The sequence below is a fragment of the Patagioenas fasciata genome, chromosome 24 (genome assembly GCF_037038585.1).
Source record: "Patagioenas fasciata isolate bPatFas1 chromosome 24, bPatFas1.hap1, whole genome shotgun sequence".
Classification (NCBI taxonomy): Eukaryota; Metazoa; Chordata; class Aves; order Columbiformes; family Columbidae; genus Patagioenas; species Patagioenas fasciata.
The window spans coordinates 1,112,336-1,137,378 of record NC_092543.1 but is presented as its reverse complement, the minus strand read 5'-3'; the positions used below and the strand labels follow the sequence as shown (position 1 = coordinate 1,137,378).

Genomic DNA, 25,043 nt, shown 5'->3' with positions numbered 1-25,043 from the left:
GAAGAAATGAAGTGTTATGTTAAAAACAGAGTGCTGGAAACTGAGTGGCATGCAATGTGCCTACAGGATTTCTTCCAGCACAGCCCATAATCCAGCATAGAAAGGCCTTATGAATATGTCCAAAAGATCCCAGAACAGTTTCAGGACTATTTCCCATGTGTGCTCAGCTCACGGGGAAAGCACAGTGAGGCGCACAGGAGAGTGAGACTGTTCCAGAAGGTGTTTACCCCTCTGCAGCGCTGTTCACTGCTGCCGGCACAGGGCCAGGAGCTGGGGAGGGCAAAGAGAGAAGCCTTGGTCTTTGCTCAATGAAAGCATGTCCTCCTCCTTACTGCTCCGTTTGTGTTGGTGGGACACGGTCACTGAGATAGGGTGGCCCGTTGCTTTTTTGATGTGGGAAGGTACATGTTTAGGATGGGGAACAACTGGAAAATGAATTTTTGAGGGAAAATTTGAGGACCATGCCACAGTGTAGGTGCCCAAGGAGAGGGAATGCAGTCCTGCTCTTTCCCTCTCTGGGTGTAGAGGGGATTTTCTGATGAGTCCTGATGCTGTTTTGTGACTTTTCAGCATCTTGGTTGTCTTCTGCCTCCCGTCCCCTCATGGATCTATTCCTGTTATTGTGGTGCACTGGAAGGGCAGTGTGAATATGATTTACTTGAGGCTGATCCCTTCTCTTTTTTCTACCCTTCTCCTTAACCGTGTGTTACAGCAGATGGATGGGGTCAGCTAGGAAGTATTATTTATGCTTATAAATATCTCCAGGGTGGGTGTCAGAGGATGGACAGTGGTGCCCAGCGCCAGGGTGAGGGGCAACAGGCACAGACTGAAACACAGGAGGCTCCATCTGAACATGAGCAGAAACTTGTTTGCTGGGAGGTGCCAGAGCCTGGCCCAGGCTGCCCAGAGCGGGTGTGGAGTCTCCTTCTCTGAGACATTGAAACCCGCCTGGACCCACCTGTGTGATCTGCTCTGTGACCCTGCGTGAGCAGGGCTCGGACTGGGGGATCTGCAGAGGGCCCTTCAGCCCAATCGTCTGGGATCCTGTGAAGAGGCTTTTGTACATGGACAGCTTCCTGAAACTTGCCTGGCCCTGACAGAAAAACGTAGAGGTGCCCAAGGCATATGCTTGAAGGTGCAGGAAGGATTTCTGTGTGTCTGTCCCCATGCGCAGTGGCCATGGCAGAGGAGCAGGAGCTCTAAGTTCAGCTACCTCTTCTGAAATGGAAACTAAAGTGGGTTTGTTACAGGCAGTTCTTTTGTGGCTTCTAAAAAACAGATCATGATGGAGGTGTTGACCCACTATAGCGACATCTGAGCTAACAGCAGCCTGTCCTATGACACTTGCTAAGGTACCAGCCAGGGCTAACAAGCGGGAGAGGGATGATGCACTGAGTGAGATACACTGCTTCCCAAGCTGGTCCTTGCTCACATGTTGCTACTTCATTGCATGGTGGCATCTTGTCCATGTCCTTCTTTGTGGCCAATTAACAAAGCTTATATGGATTTATGAGCCACAGCGGGCTCACAGGAAAAGGGCTGTGATGAACAGTAGTGGTAGGTTTTGGTTCTTGGGTCTTATCTTGCTGTTAAAGCTGGTTGTGAGGCAACAAAGAGGAAAGGTACTTTGCCTTGTCCTGACTTTACGTCCTTCCAGAAGGAGTTTCCTGCTGGCAAAGGCAGAGCTTGTGCTGCCAAGAGGAGCTGTGGGCCAAGCGGCTGTGGGGCAGGAGGCTCCCAGCCTGCAGGAAAGGCAGGGGATGAGGGAAGGGATAAGGCTGGAGGAAGGAGAAATGGTGCAGGGCAGAGGGGATGCTGGGCAAGGGAGTAACAGCCCCTTGACCAGGCCCCAGAATAATGCAAAGAGAGACCCCCAGGGGCCCACATACACTGCACAATTTGCTGCAACTCAGAAACTTTTAGCAGCTGGACTGAAATAAAAGCCTGAAAAGCAAAGGACCTGCTGCACAAAAATGCAATGAGTAGGGAAAATATATTCATAAATGCTTTTATTTCTGTTCTGCTTTGTTTTGAGGTTTCTCTATTCAAAAAATGTCTCACTCTGATAAAAGCAGATTTTGAGTTTGAGCCACCTCGACTCTTTTCAATGCTGCTTTCGGGGAAACAGCCCAGGTGGGCCTGTGGTCCTGCCAGGAGAATTTAGATCCATTCACTTTAATTCCTGGTTGCACCACTTGAATACAGATGCCAGTTCCCTGCTGGGCAAAGCTTTGTGTCACTGCTGAAGCAGGGAAGGGTGGTTTTATTAAAACCCAGCTTCAAGCTTGAAAGTGTGCCAGGCTTCTGCTTTTGACCATGGCAATGTTTAACACCACTGCTTGTCTTTATTGCAGAGAAAAAATGTGTTCACTGCCACATTACGTTTTTTTCCATGCCAGGCTTGCTGGCCTGAAGTGCAAGGGCTCAAGGACTGAGGTTGCTGTAACCTCAGCTGGTGCTGTGAGATCTTCCATTCATGGAATCCCAGCCTGGTGGGGGCTGAAGGGCCCTCTGCAGATCCCCAGTCCAAGCCCTGCTCACGCAGGGTCCCAGAGCAGATCACACAGGTGGGTCCAGGCGGGTTTCAATGTCTCAGAGAAGGAGACTCCACACCCGCTCTGGGCAGCCTGGGCCAGGCTCTGGCACCTCCCAGCAAACAAGTTTCTCCTCATGTTCAGATGGAGCCTCCTGTGTTTCAGTCTGTGCCTGTTGGAAGTGGATGGAAGAGCCTGAGCTGGGCTGTGCAGCTGGAACCCCATGCCTGCTCCTGGCTGTGTCTTCTCACGTTCTCCTTCCCTGGGCTCTGCAGGTTGTGCTGTGTTTTTCGCCCGTGGGCAGCAAGCTCCGTGTCCGCAGCAGGAGGTTCCCTGCCATCATCAGCTGCACGGCCATAGACTGGTTCCAGGAGTGGCCGCAGGAGGCCCTCGAGTCTGTCAGCCTCCGCTTTCTGCAAGAAACAGAGACCGTGGAGGTGAGCACCTCACCCACTGGCATCTGGGGCTGCCATGGCCGTGCCTGGGTTTGGGTTCCTCTGCAGGGGGTGCTGGTGGCAGCCAGGTGTGACATGTCCCTCTGCTTGGTGCAAGCAGTGCCTCTCGCGATGGGGACAGCACTGCAGGGACAGCACTCACCCAGGACATCTGGGTGACCGTTCAGAGAGGAATTGCTGGTAACTCTCTACTGCTTTAGGATGAGAGAAAATGGCCTCAAGTTGTGCCAGGGAAGGTTCAGATTGGATATTAACTAAGGTTTCTTCCCCAAAGGGCTGTCGGGCATTGGAACAGGCTGCCCAGGGCAGTGATGGAGTCACCATCCTTGTGGAGGGGTTAGACAGAGATTAAGTTCTTAGGGCCATGATTTAGTACCAGAGTTAAGTTATCGTTACACTTGATGTTCTCAAGTGTCTCTTCCAACCAAAATGTTTCTATGATTCTAATTAACTTAAGCAAAGCAGGTTTTTCAGAGAGGGGCACAGCCCTCAGCTGAAGCATGGCCGTGGGCACCATGTTGTGTTTGTGCACTGATAGCACTGCCAGACACACCACTGCTTTGCAAGCAAGAGCGGCAGCTTACAAATCGGTGCAGGAAATAACCTAATGCTTATGGTTATTGCAGGGAACATGGGCTTTGCTCTCCACAGGCGTGTCTGAGCGCCTGTAATTCTCAAGGGCAAAATTATGTCAAGTTCTCATTGATGACAACCTGCTGCTAGACTAAAAGAGATTCAGTTATGTTTGTTTAGCTTTTCTGGGCAGGATTTTTGTAGAATAAAGTCTACAATGTTTCTTTTTATGTGTGTGCTTTCCCTATTTGTAGAGGAGAAAAGCCCAAATTTATGCTTGAAAGGCTGTTATTTTATAGAGCTTAATGCTAGAAAAATTGCTTGGAATAAGATAAAATATGAGATAAAAAGGTATAAAAAGAGGTATACAGTACATGAACAGACAAAGTTATTTTAGAGATAACAAATGAAAAGGGATCAACTTAGATGTTCCAGCCTGGATTTTGCTGCAGCAGAATAAAATGTTAATAAATTCCTTTGTATATGGCACAGATCTGCACTACATATAGTTGTTCAGTTTGAAATATTTTCTCCTTGTCTTCTCATCTTACTTTTAGGATTCAGTGAAAGATTCAATAAGCAAATTCATGGCCTATGTCCACACAAGTGTCAACGAGATTTCGCGATTGTATCTGAGCAATGAGCGACGATATAACTACACCACTCCAAAGTCCTTCCTTGAGCAAATCAAACTCTATCAGAATTTGCTACTGAAGAAGGGCAAGGATTTAAAAGCAAAAATGGAGCGGCTGGAGAATGGCCTGGAGAAGCTCAAGAGCACATCTGCACAGGTAAGCAAACCCTTGGGGTTAAAAGCTGATGGGTTTTCGTGTTTCTCTGTTAGAGGCATCTCCTCATCCTGGTTTGAAGGAGAACTTTACCGGCTGGAACTGTGCAGAGTGTAAAATTTGCACTAGATCCTGGCTCTAGTCTGGTGTGAACTGGTTCTTTGAGGAGCAGGAGTTGTGTCTGTACTGGAAAGGAGAAGGGGAGGGATGTATATTCAGTCCCTGCTGCTGGGGTGGTGCCAGTCCCTGGTGACAGATCACAGGAACTGAAATGAGATAGGGATCCAACTGGCTATGTACATCTTTTAATTATTATCTTTCAGTTGTGACAAAATACCTTATAAAATAGAGGGAGATCAGTGATTTTTGGAGTAGCATCCAGGGGACCTACAATGACTTCAGCAAGAATCCTTTTAAAATATAGCTGATGGTCATTTTTCCTTGCATTATGCTGTCCATCTTTGAGGGAAACTACTGCGTGTCTGAAATGTAGACCAGCCATCCCCAAATCGCCCTGCTAAGGACCAGCACTGGCACTCTTGTGCAGTAAAGACTAGATGTTGTTCTGAGTATTTCACAAACCCCTCTGTAGTGACTCAAACTGCCTTTCAGAGCTTTGCTGTCTACACCAGTTGCTAGCTCCCGTTTTTCTCTCCATTTCATATTCTATTAACTGTTTCAAATGTTCTCTTACAAGCTTCTGCTGTGGCAAATGGGCCTCTCCTGAAGCTGCTCTGAGGAAATGCAGGGGGTTGGTGGGAATGAAGGACTAGCGGGTTCACTCCCTTCTGCCTATGTGCTCTGGGTAATGCTGCTGACATAAACAACGTCTGTCGTGCTCAGAAGGGTGTGTGCCTCGCTGGAGGGTGATGTATGGGCTTTATTAGTGCCTCTTGGCTCTGAGAGCCTGCGTCTCACTTGAGCACTTGCTTTCTTCATGGTGCAGGACAGGTCTTTGAGGACACAGAATGGGAGGGGGCATGTTTCATGTCCCCTTTGCAGGTTCTGTCATCTCCTGCGGAAGGATGGGGCTGCGGTTGAACAGCCAGTAGCAGAGAACACCAGTTAGAACCAGTGATGTCAACCAGAGCGACCTCACACCCACCCTGCCTATGGGGGGAAATCATTTTGCTGACCTGTGCATTGCTGCTGGTTTTGGTGGTGTCCCAGTGATGGAAAATTTGTGTTAGGTCTATTTTTTATTGCAAGCAACTAATATGAAACCAACCTTTTGAGGGGAAACAAGTCCCTGTAGTGTCGGTCAAACATGGGAACCTTTTGTATTCTTCAGTTGTATCTGCATATAGGTGTTTTGTTGGCAAGGGTTCTCTGACCAGCCACAGAAGAGGTGCTGAGGAGTGGTGGAGGGCTGGGGAGGAGATGGGGAGCCACAGCACCTTGGGGTCTTGTCTATTTTACTGTTGCGAGAAGGATAAAAGGAAGCGATGTTCATATCTGGTTGGAGTAAGGCTGGGTGAGAAACGCCTGTTTGTGAGGTTCCTGAAGATGCAGAGCAGTGAGGAGAAATGTGTCAAATTTGAATCTGAGATTAGCACTGGGGGCCTAAAATTAAACACCTGAAATATCAGATGTGTGCAATAGTCAAAACTGCTGCCGAGTTGAAACAAGGGTGTGGATATTTAGCAGTAGTGAAAATCATACCAGAACGTTCAATCTTGTCTGAACTTTACACTCACCCATGGTTGGTCCTGGTGCTGAGGAGCTGACGAGTCTTATGTCTCAGGTGTGTCATCTCCAAGCTGTGTCGTGGTGCTTGAAAGTGATATGTTGTGGGTTGTTTTGGTTTTGTTTTTTTCTTTAAATTTCAAAGCAAAGGTGGAGGATTTCGATACCTGGGTGTGGCCTTACGTCTGAGGACTAGTGCTCCTGTCACCAGGATTCTCCAGTTTCCTGCTGCTTGGATGCCACGACAAGTTAATTATGAGTTTTATGCATTTCTATAGACCTTCCAGTGTGGCCTCAGCATGAGGGAGCTGTTGTGCAAATAGTTGCGGGGTACATTTTGACTTAACCATTCCAACTTCAAAATAACCTCTTCCCCCTCCTTTGACTTGTTTCCCCTCTCCACCCCTCGTCCCTGCTCTGGACAACTTGATACTGTTGACCAACTTTTCTTCTAAAGAAATGTTTTCCATTTCCTATGTTTCCTCACCATCTTTCCCTGAAGACAGCGACTGTCCTCAGTACCCTGAAAAGCAGGAGCCGGCTTCCAGTTATTAGGACATAGAAGACTTAGGAAGATGCATGGGATGAGTAATTTGTTTTTCCAAGTGATGTTCACCATGAAGAGGTCAGCGCTCTGTTCAGAGCTCATTGCTGAGTCATTTTTTGGATGACCTTGGTTAATATTGCATCACTGGATTCCAGATCCAAGTCTTGCTTGCTCTATCAATTAGTCGCTGACCTTTGTGATGTATTTTGTGTTCTTGAAACAAAGCAGGGAAAATGAGGTAAAATGAGTCTTCTGGGAACCTGCCCTGCAGGTTTTCTGTTCTTTAATAATTCTTCTTGCTCTGTCCTGGTTGAGTGTTCATGGGTAAGAAGACCAACAAGGCCAATATCCTGGTGGGGGTTTGTTACAGCCCACCCAACCAGGATGAAGAGGCAGGTGCAATATTCTGTGGGCAGCTGGGAGAAGTCTCCTGATCGCCAGCCCTTGTTCTTGTGGGGGACTTCAACCCACCAATGTCTGCTGGAAATACCACACACAGAGAGATTAATAGTGTTCTCTCCTCACTCTGGGGTGATGGTCTGCTGTCATTTTTCCTGCCACCTCGGTCTCTCTTTGTACAATTATTCTTGAAGTGTTACCCAAAAGTTTCCGAAGAAGCAGCAAATAGCTCTGTGTGCAAGCTGCCACCCTTTTTGGTGTGAGAGAGGGGAAATCTGAGTACCTGGTTACCGTGACGTTTGTAGAAAGAGGAGAATTTTTCATGCCTTTATTCCTGGCATTGCTGTGCCAGGGACGGCTCCGCAGGCCACCCATGGGAGCGCATTAGATATTTCAGCTGTGCCTTCCCGAGGCGGCGGTGTGAGCCCGCCCCGCTCAGCGCTGTCTCATCAGGCATTTTCATGTCTGGGCATCAGGCTGTGTGGGAAGGGAGGAGAAATGGATGTGACAGACTGGTTTTGCTGTGGAAACGAGCCTGACATTAAAGGAAACTTGTTTGATGTGTTGAGGGGGTGAAACTGGAGGAGTGAAGTTCATAAATCTGCATTCCTGGTGCTGCCCCCAGGATACCACTAAAGAGAGTGGATTTAGTTGTTTAGGCGTAGCTCCTGTTTCTCTCTTTCCACTGCACAAACACTATTAAATTGTCCCTGTTCAGCTGTGTTTGAGCTGTAGCCTCACTGGGGAAGTGTGATTTGTTTCCTTACACAGGTGAGGGAGGCTGGAGGTCAGCAAACGTCCCCCAGATGTGGCGAGGTCTGTTAGCAGAGGGTCCTCAGCTCCCACTTGGATCATTTCCACTGGGAATTTAACGTGTTGCCCAAGCCAAACTGGGCAGTAACACACACCTTCACAGTAACACACACCTCTGGCCTTCCAAATGTTTCATTCGGGCAAAGCCCCAACTGAATTTCTTGCTTTTAAAATCCTGACAGTGTTATAGCAAGTCATTTACCCTTCCGCTATTACATGTGCTTGGCTGAAAGAAGGTTTTGTCAGAACATTTTCTGTTCTCAGGGGCTGTGCTGAGGGCTGAATTTACATCAGCTGTTGAGTGCTGGTGGGTTTTAATCCCTCACTTGTTTTGTTGTGGCCACGTAAACCCCTAAAGCTCCCATTCATGTCTATATCCAGCACATCATTTTTGGGCAGAAGCTCACAAGCCATATCTGCTATCAGTGAAGCCTCCCACTTCAGTTTCCTGCAATCCCCAAAGATGTGGAGCTGAACAAGAAGCTGCTGCTGAGTTTGCTGAATGAAGGGATTACATGCTCCTGAAGGCTGGAGTCATCTGGATTTACAGTTGCGTCTTTGCCCAGGTGAAAACAGCATTGTAGTGCTGGGCAGCAGGAGGTGACAATGACTGAAGCGCACAAAGAGACTTCTAAGAAACCGCCCTCCACTTGAAGCTGATGCCGAATGTCAATAGCTTCAGTTTATATGATTGCAAATCTTGCTCTCTCTTCTGGTATAAAAATGGAATTATCAACAAAAGCAAGTGTCTGACTTCCCTTCTAGTAAGTACTTTTATGTAGGTAAAGATGTATTGAAGGAGCATTAAGTAATCCTTTATGCGCCTGACCTCAGGACAGGGAAAAACTCCATGGTCTGCACAGAGCCTGTGGAAATTAATCGATACGGTGCTTTTAGAAAGAGACTTTCTGTCTTGGAGTGAGAGCCAGTGTGAGCTGCCCCACCATGTGAGCGCTCCAGCCTGTTGCTGAAAGTGCTCCTACCTTACGCGTCTGAGGAGCTGCTTGGTGGAGCTGCTACCACTGCTGTGCCTCGAGGCTGCCAGCTGAATGGGGGATCCCTTCTCAAGCTCATTTGACATCACGAATTGGAACAGAAGTGTGATGGGAGCGGCTGAGGGACCTGGGGGGTTCAGCTGGAGAACAGGAGCTGAGGGGAGACCTTCTGATCTCTGAACTGCCTGAAAGGAGCTCGGAGCCAGGGGGGGTCAGGCTCTGCTCCCCAGGAACAAGCGCCAGGAGCAGAGGAAACGGCCTCAAGTTGCGCCAGGGGAGGCTGAGGTTGGATGTGGGGAACAATTTCTTCCCCAAAGGGCTGTGGGGCATTGGAACAGGCTGCCCAGGGCAGTGCTGGAGTCACCATCCCTGGAGGGGTGGACAGACATGGAGATGAGGTTCTTACGGATGTGAGTTAGTGCCAGTGTAGGTTAAACAGTTGAACTTGGTGATCTTAAAGGTCTTTTCCAACCAAAATGATTCTATGATTCCACAATGTAAAGTCCCTCAAGCCTTGGGCGTCTGACAAGGGCTGTATGTGTCAGCAGATCACAATCATGATGTTTGTGGTGTGAAAAATGCCCTTAGTGCCACAAGTCTGTAGGACCTGATGGTTGTAAGGGAACTGATGGGCATCTTCTTCTGCCGTGTGTGTGCGGGGTGCGGGGGGGAGGAGGTGTGTTGCAGGGTGTGCCTGGCAAGCAGGGGGTTCCTGGTGCACAGGACCTCCTCAAAACCTGCACGTGGCAAAATAACACCTGCTCTGTTCTGTAGGTGTCAAGGCTGAGAAGAGAAAGAAAGCGTAGCTGAATTGTAGTGCGTCATCGCCACTGCCAAACACATATGTACAGTGCATGCGTGCCTCTGTTAGAGGGGACGTGATGTGACACCAGATCTCGTGTTCAAAGAGAGGTGACAGCTGGGTGTATTTGGTTTTCTGATGAGAACAGCTTGCTGCAAGTGCCTGGCCTATGGTGAGGCTCCTGATTGCACAAAGGCAATCCCAGGAACAGCTGAAATGAAAGTTTCCACCTGCTTCCCATCAGATCATACTCAAAGCAGCATTTGCATTGCCCTGGCACCTCAGTCCTCTTTCCAGGCAGGGAGCAGGGCTGGGACAACCTCAGCAGCTCCATCTGCTGATGGGGTTTCTCCCCTGCTGGGTTCCTCACCGCTCGCAGGCTGCTCCACTGTGTGCACCACACACACCGACCCTGACCCAAGCAACCATGGGCAAAGGAGAGCAGCAAATCTTGCTAACAGCTAGAATACCACTTTTCTGTGCTACCGTGGCATTGCTTGCTTTGCCCACAGGCCCTCTGTGCTTTTGAGTGCTGCTCAGCCCCTCCGGAGTGTGAGCCTGTGCTGCTGTGCAGGGCAGGAACAGGTTGGTGCGTGTCTGTGCTCCCACATGTGTTTCTTCCCTCCAGGTGGATGAGCTGAAGGCCAGGCTGGCAGCCCAAGAAGTGGAGCTGAAGCAGAAGAATGAGGATGCTGACAAGCTGATCCGGGTGGTGGGAGTGGAGACGGAGAAAGTGAGCAGGGAAAAGGCGATTGCTGATGAGGAGGAGCAGAAAGTGGCACTTATCACCCAGGAGGTCGAGCAGAAACAGAAGGACTGCGAGGAGGACCTGGCCAAAGCTGAGCCTGCCCTGGAGGCTGCCCAGGCTGCTCTGAACACCCTTAACAAGGTAGGGTAAAGATTCCCCTGGGAATCCAGTATCTGCCGACTGCATTGGAGCAGGGGGAAATATCATCTGATGGCCCAAATTTTTGGGCGATGTATTCACCCTCCTCCAGCTTCCTCCCAGCTGGTGCATACTGGGTTCTTGGTGTAACTTAGAGTAGCAGCAAGGCTGCACCAAGTTGCCTTTTACTCATGTTTATGGAGAGCAGGAGGAACTGGAGGTGGGTGTTTCGTTTGCACCTCTTCTCCACTGTTGGCTGGCTCCACTGCTCGTTGGTTCTGCCCCACAAGGAAGGGAAGGTCACCTTAGAATCATAGATCCATAGAATCACAGGATGGTTTAGGTCAGAGGGACCTTCAAAGCTCCCCCAGTGCCACCCCTGCCATGAGCAGGGACACCTTCAACAGCTCAGGTTGCTCAGGTCATTCCCCAACTTATACTGGAACCTGGACGGACCTACAATTTATCTTGACTTGAAGTTCACACGGCATCCTGGAGCAGAAAACTCCTGCTGCACCCAGGGCAGAGGAGTGGCCAAGCACCTGGTGCAGCTGGAAAATCAGAATGAATCCCATGACTGCAGCAAGGCAAGGCTCTGTCATGCCTCAAACCATGGCTCAGTCATAGCCCTGTTGGGGGAGAGGAAAACAACTCTCCGTCATCAGGAATGGGTTTGCTGTTTAATTAGCTTTCAGAAAACATGGCTTTGCTGCAGAGATGTGTTGCTTTGGCTCTTGTTCCTGGAAGGGAAAGGACTGTACAAAGGGAAAATGTTTGTCTCCTTATTAGTTTTGGTTTCGTGCTGGAGCTGTAGAATATTTCATTAGGCAAAGATTAGGGAGATGCTGGGATTTTTCTCTAGGGACCTGTGAAGCTGCAGTAGCAGAGCACTGGAAGGCATGGTCTCCTTTACCTGCTGATCGGAGATGCGCCGGAGAGCTTGACCTGCTTACTAATGTGAATAATCTGCAATATTTGTGTGTGTATATACAGTTTCTCCCCAATTATCTGTCTTCTTTGGGCAGCACTGCTATATGCAACATTAATATGGAAAATAGTGAGAAAAACTGTCAAGTAGAATGCAGCAGTAAATATACATAGTTAGCTACCAAGAAGCTCAGTAAGTATGTGGATACATGGACATTTCTGTGCCAGTGTCACCTGCTAGTTTAAAAGAAGAACAACCATGTCTATTCAGACTTGTATAGTATATGCATAAAATAATTAAGGTAATAAGTATATGGACCATGATGGATGCCCAGCAGGTTATGACAGACCCAGCACAGAGCACCTGCAAAATCAAAAAAATGCAAAGCCAGATGTGACAGTGAGTTTGAAAACTTAGGAAATCAGGTTTTAGAGACAAAAATGCCCTTTATCTCTTGCAGTGCAATTTGTCTGCGGGCTGTTCCTCAGCACCTGCATCCCCTAAGGAGTGCAGGACGTGGAACTCGGGGGATCTGATGTTTCGACATCCTCATCTCATTTTGGGAGGAGGGAAGGAGGAGATGAAGGCACAGCGACTCCGGGACTGCCTTCCCCTGCCCGTGGGTCTCTGCTTGGCACAAAGCACTTGCAAGAGGAGGCAGAGTTGTCTCTCTGGGCAGCCTGTGCCCGTGTGAGAAGGAGGATGGTGCTTGGCCAGTGCTGCTCAGTCTCCGCACAGGTTACAGAGAGCAGAAAACAGTGACAGTATCAAAAGCAACAAACTTGCCATGCAATTGCCTGCAAGGAATATCCCCCTGGAGATGGTCCAGAGACATCTGAGGATGCCATAGTGGTTCCTGAGGCAGGTGGCACTCGGTGTCAGTGTCCTGTCTGGTTTCCATCCTGGGGATACTCCAGTGTGCAGAAGAAGAATTTAGAGTGATATAAGGTTGTAGCATGGAGGGTGTTGATCTCTTCTCCTGAATAGCAAGCAATAGGATGAGAGGGAATGGCTTCAAGTTGCACGAGGGGAGGTTTAGATTGGATATCAGGAAAAATTTCTGAATGGAAAGGGTTGTCAAGCATTGGAACAGGCTGCCCAGGGCAGTGGTGGAGCCACCATCCCTGGAGGGGTGGAACAGATGCGGAGATGAGGTTCATAGGAACATGGATTAGTGCCAGAGTCAGGTCATGGGTTGAACTTGATGATCTTGAGGGTCTCTTCCAACCAAAATGATTCCATGATTCTGTGATTAAAATGCAACAGATTGATGCCATCAGGGAAAAGGGCAGAGCTCCTTTTACATGGTACTCAAGTTCATCAGCGTGGCGCTCACCATGGGCTTGACTTGTCCTCTTCCCGTGGCGCCAGAAACTCTCACAATAGGGAAGGAAACCAGGCACCCCATGCTGCCCAGGGCTTCCTCCATCTCCTGACCAGGACAGCATCATCCTCCCCTCCACCCAGGGCAGTGGCGTCCCCGTTCCTGTCATGCCGTGAAGTGTTCACTTCCTAGGGAAAGAACAACAGCACCCACTCAGCATCCCATTGCCAGCAAGATGCAGGCTGTGAAAGACAGGCTGCTTTGCCAGAGCCCCCCAAGCAGCACCCCCAGCACACGGGGGCTCCGGAGAGGCCACATCGTCCGTGCTGCTCCCGGCTGAGCTGAGCTGGGTGCTGGGGACACAGGAGGGAATGTCGGGCTGCTCGCCTGTGCTCACGGTTGGCTCCGTGTCATCGAGCATGTTAATTAGAGACGTTTCACACTGGAAATGCACACAGCTCCCAAGGGCCTGTTTCTGCCAGCTCGATGATTCAGAAAAGCTCAAAGCAAATGAAGACACATTTAGGAATAGATTCATGGCAGATACCTTTATCTAAAAAATGAATGCTCAGAAGTACCAGACTCTCGCACCTTGCTGCCACAGATAGAAACTGATAGAAGCAGAACATCAGAGAAAATAGATTAAAAACTATTCAGAACTGATAGAAACAGGAGCTGACTGAAACTCATAGATTTTCCTTAAACCAGTGTTGAAACAGCCCTTATCCTTGTTTTGACAACAGCGTGTCATCTGAGCACAGCTGAGTTACCCGCGCTGGTTTTTCCTATGCTAAAGCTAAATCGCGTGTGCGTGGAGACAAGATTTAAGATGTCAGCAGATCAAATCCTCAGCACTGCTTTATTGTCACAGTTGCAAGGGTGTTAGGAAATAGGTGCTTTCTCCGCAATTCACCTTTTTTTAACTTAGGTTAAGATTCATCCCACTTTCTATTAGGGACTCACTGAAGCTGCCTGTGTTGACAGTGGAGGAGGTGGATTAGCTGATTTTCTTGTGAGGGGACTGTCTGTTCACCCCAATGACTGCCATCCTGCTAAAGGTGCTTTGTTTAAGTGCCTAAATTTGGGCTGGATGATGGCCCCAGGGGTGCACACAGATAGTTCAACAAGACCTCAGTGCAAGGGTGTCTGGCACAGGGAGTAGTTGAGCACAAAGAGAAGAGCTTCAAGGCAGTTTTAGAGGGGCTGGGGGCAATTTGAAGAGGTTATTATTTGGAAAGTTTTCCTTTTTCCTTATCCTGATCTTCTGAGACGGCAAAAAACCTCCTGCAGCAGGGAAAGGGTGGGAGTGTGGGGAGGAACATGGGGCTGGGCTGGTCCGGGTGCAGGGAACTGAGCACATGTGCTGCAGACATGCACAGCGGTGATTTAGAGGCAAGAATGTTTGGGCTGGAAGAAACCCAATTTATCAGATTGATAGCTTGGGAGCCTGACTCTATTAGTTGCAAAGTAGAAAGCAAACCCATTAATTTTTGTCTAACAACCTTGTTTTCCCGTTTTCAGAAGAATCTGACGGAGCTGAGGTCCTTTGGCTCACCACCTTCAGCTGTCAGCAATGTCACCGCAGCCGTGATGGTGCTGATGGCCCCAGGAGGAAAGATTCCCAAGGACAGGAGCTGGAAAGCAGCCAAAGCCGCCATGGCCAGGGTGGATGGCTTCCTGGACTCCTTGATCAAGTTCGACAAGGAGAACATCCATGAGAACTGCCTCAAAGCCCTTCAGCCCTATTTACAGGATCCCAAGTTTAAACCCGAATTTGTGACCACCAAGTCCTTGGCGGCGGCCGGGCTCTGCTCCTGGGTGGTGAACATGGTGCGGTTCCACGCTGTGTTCTGCGAGGTGCAGCCCAAGCGGCAGGCTCTGAGCAGGGCCAACGCCGAGCTGGCGGCTGCCCAGGACAAGCTGGCCAGTATCAAGGCCAAGATTGCTGTAAGTGCTTGCCCTTCGGTGGGAGCAGTGTAAGGGAAAGGGAGCTGGGGGTCCTGGGGACAGCAGGGTGACCATGAGCCAGCACTGGGCCCTTGTGGCCAGGAAGGCCAATGGTACCTGGGGTGGGTTAGAAGGGGGTGGTCAGTAGGTCAGAGAGGTTCTCCTGCCCCTCTACTCTGCCCTGGGGAGACCACACCTGGAATATTGTGTCCAGTTGTGGCCCCTCCGTTCCAGAAGGACAGGGAACTGCTGCAGAGAGTCCAGCGCAGCCACCAAGATGCTGGAGGGAGTGGAGCATCTCCCGTGTGAGGAAAGGCTGAGGGAGCTGGGGCTCTGGAGCTGGAGAAGAGGAGACTGAGGGGGGACTCATTCATGGGGATCAATATGGAAAGGGGAAGTGTCAGGAGGATGGAGCCAGGCTCTTCTGGGTGACAACCAGTGATAGGACAAGGGGGAATGGGTGCAAACTGGAACACAGGAGGTTCCACTTAAATACGAGAAGAAACTTCTTCCTGGTGAGGGTGTCAGAGCCTGGCCCAGGCTGCCCAGGGAGGTTGTGGAGTCTCCTTCTCTGCAGACATTCAAACCCCCTGGACCCCTTCCTGTGGAACCTCAGCTGGGTGTTCCTGCTCCATGGGGGGATTGCACTGGAGGAGCTTTCCAGGTCCCTTCAACCCCTGACATTCTGGGATTCCGTGACTTGTCACACTGGTCACTGCCTGGGGAGAAATCCTCCACTTTGGAGCAAACTGCTTCTCTGTGCTCACGTGTGGAGTGGGAATCCAAAGATTTTTTTTTACTGCTGCTTTCTACATTTCATCTGTTCTTCGCCAGCCTTGCTTACACCTTGAAAGAAAGGCTAATTAATAATTCTTATTATTCCCACCTAGTTTTTCAAAACGTAATTTACCTCTACACCTGGGTCCTCAGGACACTCATTGTCTCAAACCAGTGTGTTCCTGGGGGGGAAGAGGAACCGGAGGCTCATTCAGAGCACTCACAGCATGTGCTGGGCTGGCTCCCTGCGCTCAGTCCCCGATGATGGGCGTTTTTTGCAGGATGACGACTGCTGAAGTACGAGGCTAAAAGTTTGTCCCTGCACAGCTCCCTGATGGCAAATCTTGTGCATCATCCTTATTTAGTTTTTTGCTAATTAAAAAAAAAAAAAGAAAAAAGGCAGCGCAGCAGGGACATCTTTACCCAGCCTGGCCTGGGATGTCTCCAGGGATGGTTCAGCCACCACCTCTCTGGCCAAGCTGGGCCAGGCTCTCACCACCCTCAGGGCAACAATTTCTTCCTCATGTCCAGCCTGAATCTCCCTCCTTTAGTTTAAACCATCACCCCTTGTCCTATCGCAACAGGCCCTGCTCAAAAGTCTGTCCCCATCTTTCTTATCAACCCCATTGACGTATGAAAAGGCCACACTAAGGTCTCCCCGGAGCTTCTCTTCTCCAGCTGAACCCCCCAGCTCTCTCATCCTGTCCTCCCAGCAGAGCTGTTCCAGCCTCGGATCATTCCTGTGGCTCCTCTGGCCCCGCTCCAGCAGGTCCATGTGTGTCCTGTGCTGAGGACCCAGAGCTGGACCAGCACTGCAGACAGCAAAAAAACCCCACAAAAAACCCAGACAAATAAGTCAATAAAATCAAAATACGTAAAAAATATTGACAAGTAAGTAAAAATATTAACTTATTTTGGAGCATGTGCCCCGAAACCTGCCTTTTCTTAACATGCTGTGGATCTGGCATCCTCCTTCATGAGTGAAGGATCCTGTGTGTCTGTGCCTTCGTACTGACACCACAGTGTGTGCAAAATCCCCTTTAAAAATCAACATGTGTTGTCAGCTGGGCTGACAGTTCTGTGTTGAAATATGCGGCTTTGAGATGTGCACTTAGAGAGGGGCAGCGCTGTTCCTGCAGCCCAGCTCGTGCGAGGACTCATCTGTTCCATCTTCGTTTTAGAAAATATATAGCTCTTTTGATGCCTCCTAGGCTTCTTAAAATGCTTACTACACTTTTTAACTAAAAATATTAAAGAAAAGGCTGCAGATTCCTCCAGTAGCCCCTTCCTGCTGCAGAGGTGGGCACAGCACCTGGAGCAGGGCTGGATTTAGAGCTATTTAGCCTCTAATTCTCCCATCTCAGATGTGAAATACAGCACTGGGAAACATTTTTTTATCCCTTTATGGTTCTTGTTTCTGAAGCTTTTAATGTCTGAGCTTTTTCTCTTCTTTCTTTTTTCGAAGAAGTGGGATTTGGTAAAGGAAGTGGCAATCCCCCCAATCTTTGGGGGGATTACTGGTACCTCACCAGCATGCGCTTGCAAAACTGATTGGTTTAGGTGAGTTTTCCCCTCTGCAGATGGGTAATGACACACTGCTCGGCGCAGGGCTGGATCTGTAGGGATATCCCTGCTTATCAAACTGTGATATCTTGGATACCTTCATTGACGTGAGGCTGATTCATACCTGCTCACAACAGGGCCCTGAGCTGCCGCATATCTATTTTTAGGAATAAATGAGACTATTTGGATTTTCAAAAATACTTATCACTTTGCCTGGGAAGTAAGGTCACTACAAATCTGGGGAGGGTAGATATAGAAGTGAGAGCTGTCCTCCCAGCTGCACACAGATGTGTTTGTGTGTTACTGCAGAGTGGGTCTGGTGGGCATTGCAGCTCTGACCTGTTCTCACAGCTCACGCTCCTGTATCAGATTGTGCTTGTGTAATGGGGTTTTATATATAGGAGTGTACGTATGCACACACATTCATGTACCTGCAGGGACAGAAACTTTTTGTGTTATTAATTCCAAGACAGGTCAAGGAGGGAGCGCTTTGTGTTTTCCAGTATCCTGGAGAGCTGCAGATACTGGAATGGAATGGAATGGAATGGAATGGAATGGAATGGAATGGAATGGAATGGAATAGAATAGAATAGAATCCTTTTTTATTTTCAGGTTTGTTTCTAGCGTAGCTCAAACAGCGTTAGAGTGATTTACGAGCAGTTTATCCTTAAGCAGTTTGCACTGGGTGGAGATAAAATCTATTATTACTTCTGCCTCTCTTATCAGAAGTGAGATGCTCCAAGTGCTTGTGGGAGCCCTTGATTTGTTTTAGACCTGAGTGTGAGCAGCTCTGGCCAAGCAAAGGGACAGTGTGGGGGGCTCCAGGTGCTTTGGGAGCTTCTGCCCCTTCCCAGCCCTCAAACACTTTGCAGCCGGCCTGCACGTGAGATGGTCCCACCTGGAGCTGCTTGCGCTCCTCTGTCACAGTGTCCAAGGCAGCTCAGGCAGCTTTAGGAGCAGGATCACTTTATTGACTTCTATGTCATAGTCCTTTCTAGAAAGAGGGCACAGGAGGTGTGTTCTGGCGATGGTTCAAGCCCCAGGAGCCCCTTGGGGTTCTGCGCGCAACTCAGCAGAGCCTCAAGGACTGGACCGAGACCAGAGGGGCTGCAGCATCAGAGAACAAAAGACTTGGTTTTCTTAGCTGCCCTGTTCATAGCTATAGCACCACTCATAGGTGCTTGGCCATAAGGACCCCTTTTCCCAGTTTAAATTCACACCAAATACATTAGTTTTGCAGGTTCTTCGCCTGTGCCCTGCGCTGAGGGTGTGAGTTCCAAGCACACAATGTAACCCAGGACCCGGCTGCTCCGCGCTGCTCCTGCTGCCGCAGGGGGAGTATCTCTCCAGAAGGGTTTGCCTTAAAACTGTGCTGTGATTTTCTCCTTTTATTTTCTTTTCTCATGTACAGCGCCTCAACGAGAACCTGAGGAAGCTCACAGCCAAGTTTGAGAAGGCCACTTCCGACAAACTCAAGTGTCAGCAAGAAGCCGAAGCGACAGCGTGTACCATTGCTCTTGCGAATCGACTGGTGAGTGTCAGCAGATGCAGCTCTGGTGGCATGAATGGGAGGTACCAGGTGCTGCTGAGATGCGAACCACGTGCGCACAGCACGTTACATCCTCTCATTTTTTTGGAATATGTTTCCTGCACTGCAGCAAGTTTCAGTAATGAAAATGATTTTGCATTGGCTGTTTTCATACATCAGGGTAGGCACTGCTCGTATTGCTATACCCTCTTCACAGGTCTCATCTCCTTTTTGTTACTTAAAAGCTTGATCAAGTACTGATGAGCCAAAACTATATTACTCAAAAATCGTATCATTAAAAAAAAAAAAGACAGGAATATGCCAGTAGCTTTGCAGGTTTAGAAATTATGAAAAGTTAATAGTGAAAAGCTCTAAAAAAGCAGCGCATGTCTCCATTATCAGTCCATCGCTATGCATTGCAGTCTATTGTATCTTCAAAATACGCAGCCTCCTAGTCCTCTGCAGGGGCAATGCCCTTGTCACTACTTCACAGATAAGACACTGAGAGATGATGGCTTCTGTTCACACTAGCTGGAGCCCCAGCTCACATCCAGTGCCTTAATTGCCCTTAATGCTTTGCATTTTGGCTTCCGCACTGGCTGTCAGCTCCGAGCGAGCCAGTTCTTCCTCTGAGCAATGGAACAGGGCTGCAGGAGACTGACTGGTGCTTGAGCTCTGCCCTGCCAGGCGGTGGTGTTGGAGCTGGTTCTAGCAGCTGATTCTGCTGACTCAAGCTCCCCCTCTTGCACACAAAGGCACCATTATCATAGAATCACAGAATCATTTGGTTGGAAGAGCCCCTCAAGATCATCAAGTCGAACAGTTAACCCACCCTGGCACTGCCCCATGTCCCTGAGAGTGTCATCTCCATCTATTCAACCCCTCCAGGGATGGTGACTCCAGCACTGCCCTGTGCAGCCTGTTCCAATGCCCCACAGCCCTTTGGGGAAGAAATTGTTCCCCAGATCCAACCTCAGCCTCCCCTGGCGCAACTTGAGGCCGTTTCCTCTCATCCCATCGCTTGTTCCTGGGGAGCAGAGCCCGAACCCCATGCTCCAAGCTCCTTTCAGGCAGTTCAGAGATCAGAAGGTCTCCCCTCAGCTCCTGTTCTCCAGCTGAACCCCCCAGGTCCCTCAGCCGCTCCCATCACACTTGTGCTCCAGCCCCTCTACCAGCTCCGCTCCCTTCTCTCAACTCTCTCCAGCACCTCAAGGCCTTTCTTGGTGTGAGGGGCCAAAAACTGAACACATTGATATAATCTCAGTGGAAAGCCCCAATTTTTCCATGTTTTTAAAATATCCGACATGCTAGACCTGCAGGGAAGATGCAGGTGGAGGTCTGGACTTAGGCAGTTGCGTTCCCACATTGCAGCTCTTCATGTGCAGAGCTCCTCCCGTGCCCTGTTTTGGGTGAGGGATGTGTGCACAGCTGCCGAGCCTGTCCTGTGACCTGGCAAAACTCACTGAAACGTGTGGCCCCTGCTTTGTGACCTGCAGCCTGGGCCTGCAGCAGCCCTGAAAGGCAAGCGGCCGTGCTGCTCTTCCTCCCAGCGGCAGGGGAGATGCTGTGTTTGAACCGCTCTCTTTCCCAAGAGACTCGGCCTGTATCTCCAGGAGACCATCCTGCCTGCTCTGCCCATCTTCAGGGATGCAGGTTGGTCTCTGTGTTGTTGAAGCTGCTACTGCTGGTGGAGCTGGTGGCAGCTGCATCCCAGTACAAAGGTATGTCTAGAAGTGATGCAGGATTCTCTGATTGGCTGTAATCTGTATATAAAGTAGAATATCTGTTTGCATCTATCCCAATGTAGCATGCAGTGATAAATATAGAAGTCAAATGGTTAAGCTTTTTGCTTTGGACATGCAGAGTTGTGCTCTGTTCCACATTTCGTACTCTCAGACCTTCTTAAGTGACCTTCAGCAAATTGCTTTAGCCTGGATTTTCAGAACTGTTTAGATTTCGGGTGAGTTTTCACAGACACATGAAAAAGGGCAGGAAAGTGTTCCCCAAAAGTGCGGAGTTCACCTGCTGCGTGCTTGGGTACTGGGAAACTTGGGAAAAAAGACCCTTCATCTTGAATATCTGTGTGCCTGCGTTGGAAGAGCCGCGTGCAGCCCGGCTGCGGCACAGGCGGCTGCTTTGCCGACAAATGCGTTTGGGACTCTGAGATGCTCAGATATCCGGGGTCAAAGACAAACAGCAGAAAAGTCCCTTCCTGTGCCGATTTAGATCTGTTTTATGCAACCGCTGAAGGAGTTTTATGCTTTCATGTTCTTCAGGTTAAATCTCGCTGAATGCTTCTGAAGCATTTAATTAAAACAGGAAAGTAGCTTTTTCTTTTGAAAGAGCCATTGATGTTTCCGGGGAGATTTTGAAGGATGAGTATTGCCCTGTGTCTTTCTGCAGACTAACAAAATCACATTGAACGTGTGACATGGAGGTAGATTGTGGCTCACATAGAAGAACCACAAAATAGAAGAAAATATTTCATTAAAAAGAAACATAGAAATGATGGTTGCAATTCTTTTCATATAAATATGTGTGTGTGTGCTTTACACTGAATACGGCTTAATTTCACCTTGATTAGTACCACTGTAGTGACAGATTGTCACCTGTGATGTATCTTCCTACATGATTTTTTTTAAGTTTGATAATTTCCTTTAAAAGCAACTATTTCAATTCTGAAATCAAGATAAGACATAGGAATCAAGTTTTAGAAAATCTTTCTTTGGTTGCAACTGCATTTTTAGCAATGATCTCTGCACTAGTCTGTGGTCTGACAGCACGGAGTTTGTGTCATGGGCGGTATAACCTCAGTGAAGCAATAGGAATATATTGGCTCTGAAACGTGTTCTTTCCCTTGCTCATGACCTGGGGACGCTCACAGGTTTCTTTCATCTTGAAATGCTTTGGGTGCATTTGGATGCCTTCCAAATAATGAGCGTGCTAGCTGTGATAAAGAAAGGTTTCTAACTGCAGGAAGGAAATGAACTCGTTTTCAGCCAGAGCAGCACAGCCACTGCAGACAAGGACACACAGGGCTCCACAGCTCTGCTTGTGTGGAAAGATGTGGAAGATGTTCCCGGGGTGCTGCAGCACTGCTCTGTCCCCTGTGAGTGTATCTCCTCCCAGTGCTGCTGGGTGACCCAGCTCCATCTGCCCTTGCCTTCCTTGCCTTCTGTGTGTGTGTGTATTGGTGGGGGAAACATCACTAGGAAGACGATCAGCTGCGAGTCCAAGTTCTGAAGAAAGCCGTGAGAGAAAGAGAGGAGAAAACACAAAAGGAGATGGAGCTTTTGAGGGCTAAGAAGAAACTCGAAGCCCTGAAAAAGGAACACCAGAAGCTCAGCAGCCAAGTGCAGAAGCACTCCATCTTCAAAAACTACCTGGAGGATGTGGTGAAGATCTCCCCACAGGTGAGTTTGGACATGAGAGACAGATCATGGCCTCAGGGAGGGCTGTATGTGGATGTTAAACCTGGAGGAGATAAGGCAAGTCCAGGGAAATCATGACACTTGGTCAAACCCAGAGACCTCAGGTGGGATGGGAGGAGGTTCCCTGCAAGCCAGGTGAGCCAAGGGGACCAGAGTGAGGGGAGGAAAAGCAGAAAAGGAGACAAAAGCTTGAGAAAACCCAAGAAAAAGTGTTAGAAGGGGGAACAGCACAGAGCTGAGGGGCATGGGGACCCCTTTGTGTCACTGTTTCACGTGACATGGATGGTTTGGGAGGAGGGCCAAGCTGCCCAAGAATGGGAGCCCAGGCAGCTGTCGGGAAAGCTGAGCCCTTCTCAAGGGTGTGCGGGCGTCCCTCCCTGCATCGCTCGCACTCCTGCGGCCCGGCTGCCCCACTCCCATGGCTGGGTGACTTGGCCCTGGCAGCTGCACTTGTGCTTTGTTTCCTATCAGAGCACTGGGGGGTGGTACGACATCTCCCCTTGCTGCTGGCAGTGGCAGCTCTGGGACCGGCACAATGGGGCCATCAAACAGGGAATGTGGCGACGCTCACAAACCAACTGGGGCAGCAGGCTCGCCAAGAGGGGAAATCTTTCAGCTGGGGGAGGTGTTGTCCCTGGTCAGGACAGGGTGCCAAACAGCACGAGACTTGCAGTCATGAGGGGAGGGCAGGGGCATTACTAAACCCAGGATCCTTGTGCTGCAGTTTGAGGACATCCAGGACGTCATTTCCCGCTGCAAGCTGCTGGTGAGGACGCACAAGGACCTGCAGCAGTCCCAAGAGAAGGACAGGGAAATGATGGAGCAAGCCAAGGTGCTCCTGGATCAGTACGAGGCAGAGAAAGCAGCTGAGATCCTGCAGTGCCAAAATGAGCTGGAGCAGCTCCAACGACGTTTTGCGCAGGCTCAAAGTGATGTCCGCTTCTGGGTGAGGAACTGCAGGATGGGCAGGGGAAGATCTCCAAGGCCTGGCTGGGTGAAGCCACAGGGTCATGGCAAGGCACAGTGGCAGACTTTGTAATTGGAGGAGATGCCTCATTTCATCCCTGCAGCAGGGGGCTGCAGAATGACAAATGACAGACCAGGTCTGGAGCAGGTTATGTCAGGGCTTAAAACAAGTCCAACAGTGACCCAACTGGTGGTCATCTGGGCTGTACCAAGGCACGTGAATGTGTAGAAACGCGCGCAGCTCTGCTGGCCTCTGTTCCCTTTGCATCACTCTGAGGGGGCCTTGCCAAATTCCCTTCCTGGATACTCCAGGCTGCAGGAGTTGAGTCCCACCAGGCAAAGCTGGAAAGCGCGTGGTCTGGGCGGGTGGTGGTGGGATGCGCTGCCCCCAGGGTGTCAACTATCGGGGTATTTGGAGGACCCACTGGAATGAGGGGTGCAGGAGCTGGCAGAGAGATGGGGCTGCTCAAGGAGCAGCTGTGGTAGTTCCTGGATCTGCTTCCACCACACCAAGCTGAACCAGCTCCAGCATAGCCCTGGGTGAGGACAGGTTCTTCCTAGCAAAACAAAGGAGTGCGGAAGCCAGGCTCTCCAGCACTGAAGCAGCATCTTTGCTGGGACATATCACCATGCTGTGTGTCTCTCCTTCTCCTCCCCTCCTCAGACTGCTCGCTGGGCCGACATGCAGAACAGGAATGCCAAGAATGCCCTGATGCTGACGACGATGAAGATGGCCGTCCACAACCTGTTCCAGTGCGTCAGGGGGTACCTCTGGCAGGTCACTCCCCTTCGACCTCTTGTGGGGATCAAACCCACAAAACCTGGCTCACAACGTGGGGCTCAAACCCACGACACAGAGTTCTTCACTCGCTTTGTCCCTTCAGTGGCCAAGCCCCTCGCGGGGTGTTGGAACCGCACTTAGAAGGACTCCACGCTCCCTTCGCAACCAGGTTGCGTCTCAGCCAACGCCAGTCACACAGTCACACTGCCCGACCCGGCGGTACTTACAGTCCGCTTTTCCCGTCGGGACCGTCGTGCACTCTGGATTACGGGTAAACTGCAGTATTCAGGGGGAGTGAGCTCCTTTCTTTTGCTTCTGCTTTAATTTTGAATAACGTTGGTAGCTCTCCGCACACCCGAGTGCAAGGGCCCCTGTTAAAGTGGGGCGCCTCCCTTGAACCTGAGGTAACACAGAGCCATCCAAGGTTGTCACGTCGGGGTCACCAATTGAAATAAATAGCTTACACTTTTTCTATGGATAAACAACGTTTAATCCAATTCCTTAGTTGTATTCCTTAAACACGTGTTTGTTAGAGCATAAGCAAAACAGCGCTGGGTGCGTGGGGGATTCGCTCTGCCCAACACATACACCTTTTAACAATGGGAAGTGTGCTTAAATACAGTAAGGTGTTACATATTCATAATGACCCCAGAAACGCCTCTACATGTTCATAACCTTTCCCCGCTTCTTATTAAAACGAGTCTCAGATAACCATTTCCATAGTCTCCTCGTTGACTCTCCCCAGTTACGCCTGCGCAGTGCCATGAAGATTGGAGAGCCCCGGAGTCAAAGATGAATCCTCATGGAGGGATGATCAATGCTCGTTTTATTACAATTCTGATTCTATTCTATAGGGTTAATCCAAGGTTCACGCGGGATATGACACAAGGTAATTAGTTACAACGTAATGTTCACCCGTTACAGCAATAGCACGTCTTTGTTCTACAAGACAGCATACCTTTGTTCTACATCCTCTTTTCGTGTTTTACTTCTTAATAAGTTTCTTTCTATTGATTACCCAAGGACAAATCCTTGCTGTCCGACACGTACGCTGGGTTGTGCAAGTGGGACTGGAAAAGTACCGAGTGCCCTGTTTCTTCAAGCATATTCTCTACAGTGTCACTTGGTGATTTTGAGATGAAGGCTTGAGGAGGGGTCTTTGGATGAAGGCTCCTTCAGCTTCGTCACAGTGAACTTTTTACCTGTGGCTCATTATGATGAATTGGCTGGAACCCAAGCTGCCAAGTCGACTGAAATCAGACTGGCACCCCCTTTTGCTGTAAATCTCGGCTGTCTTGTCTCCTGAAGGTTACAGCTGTC

General features: G+C 49.5%; 1 pseudogene; it reads left to right on the top strand.

Moving 5' to 3' along the window:
• Positions 1 to 24,439, top strand: part of LOC136115783 (dynein axonemal heavy chain 9-like) — a 116,044-nt pseudogene extending 91,605 nt beyond the window's left edge.
• The last annotated feature ends 604 nt before the right edge of the window (positions 24,440 to 25,043 follow it).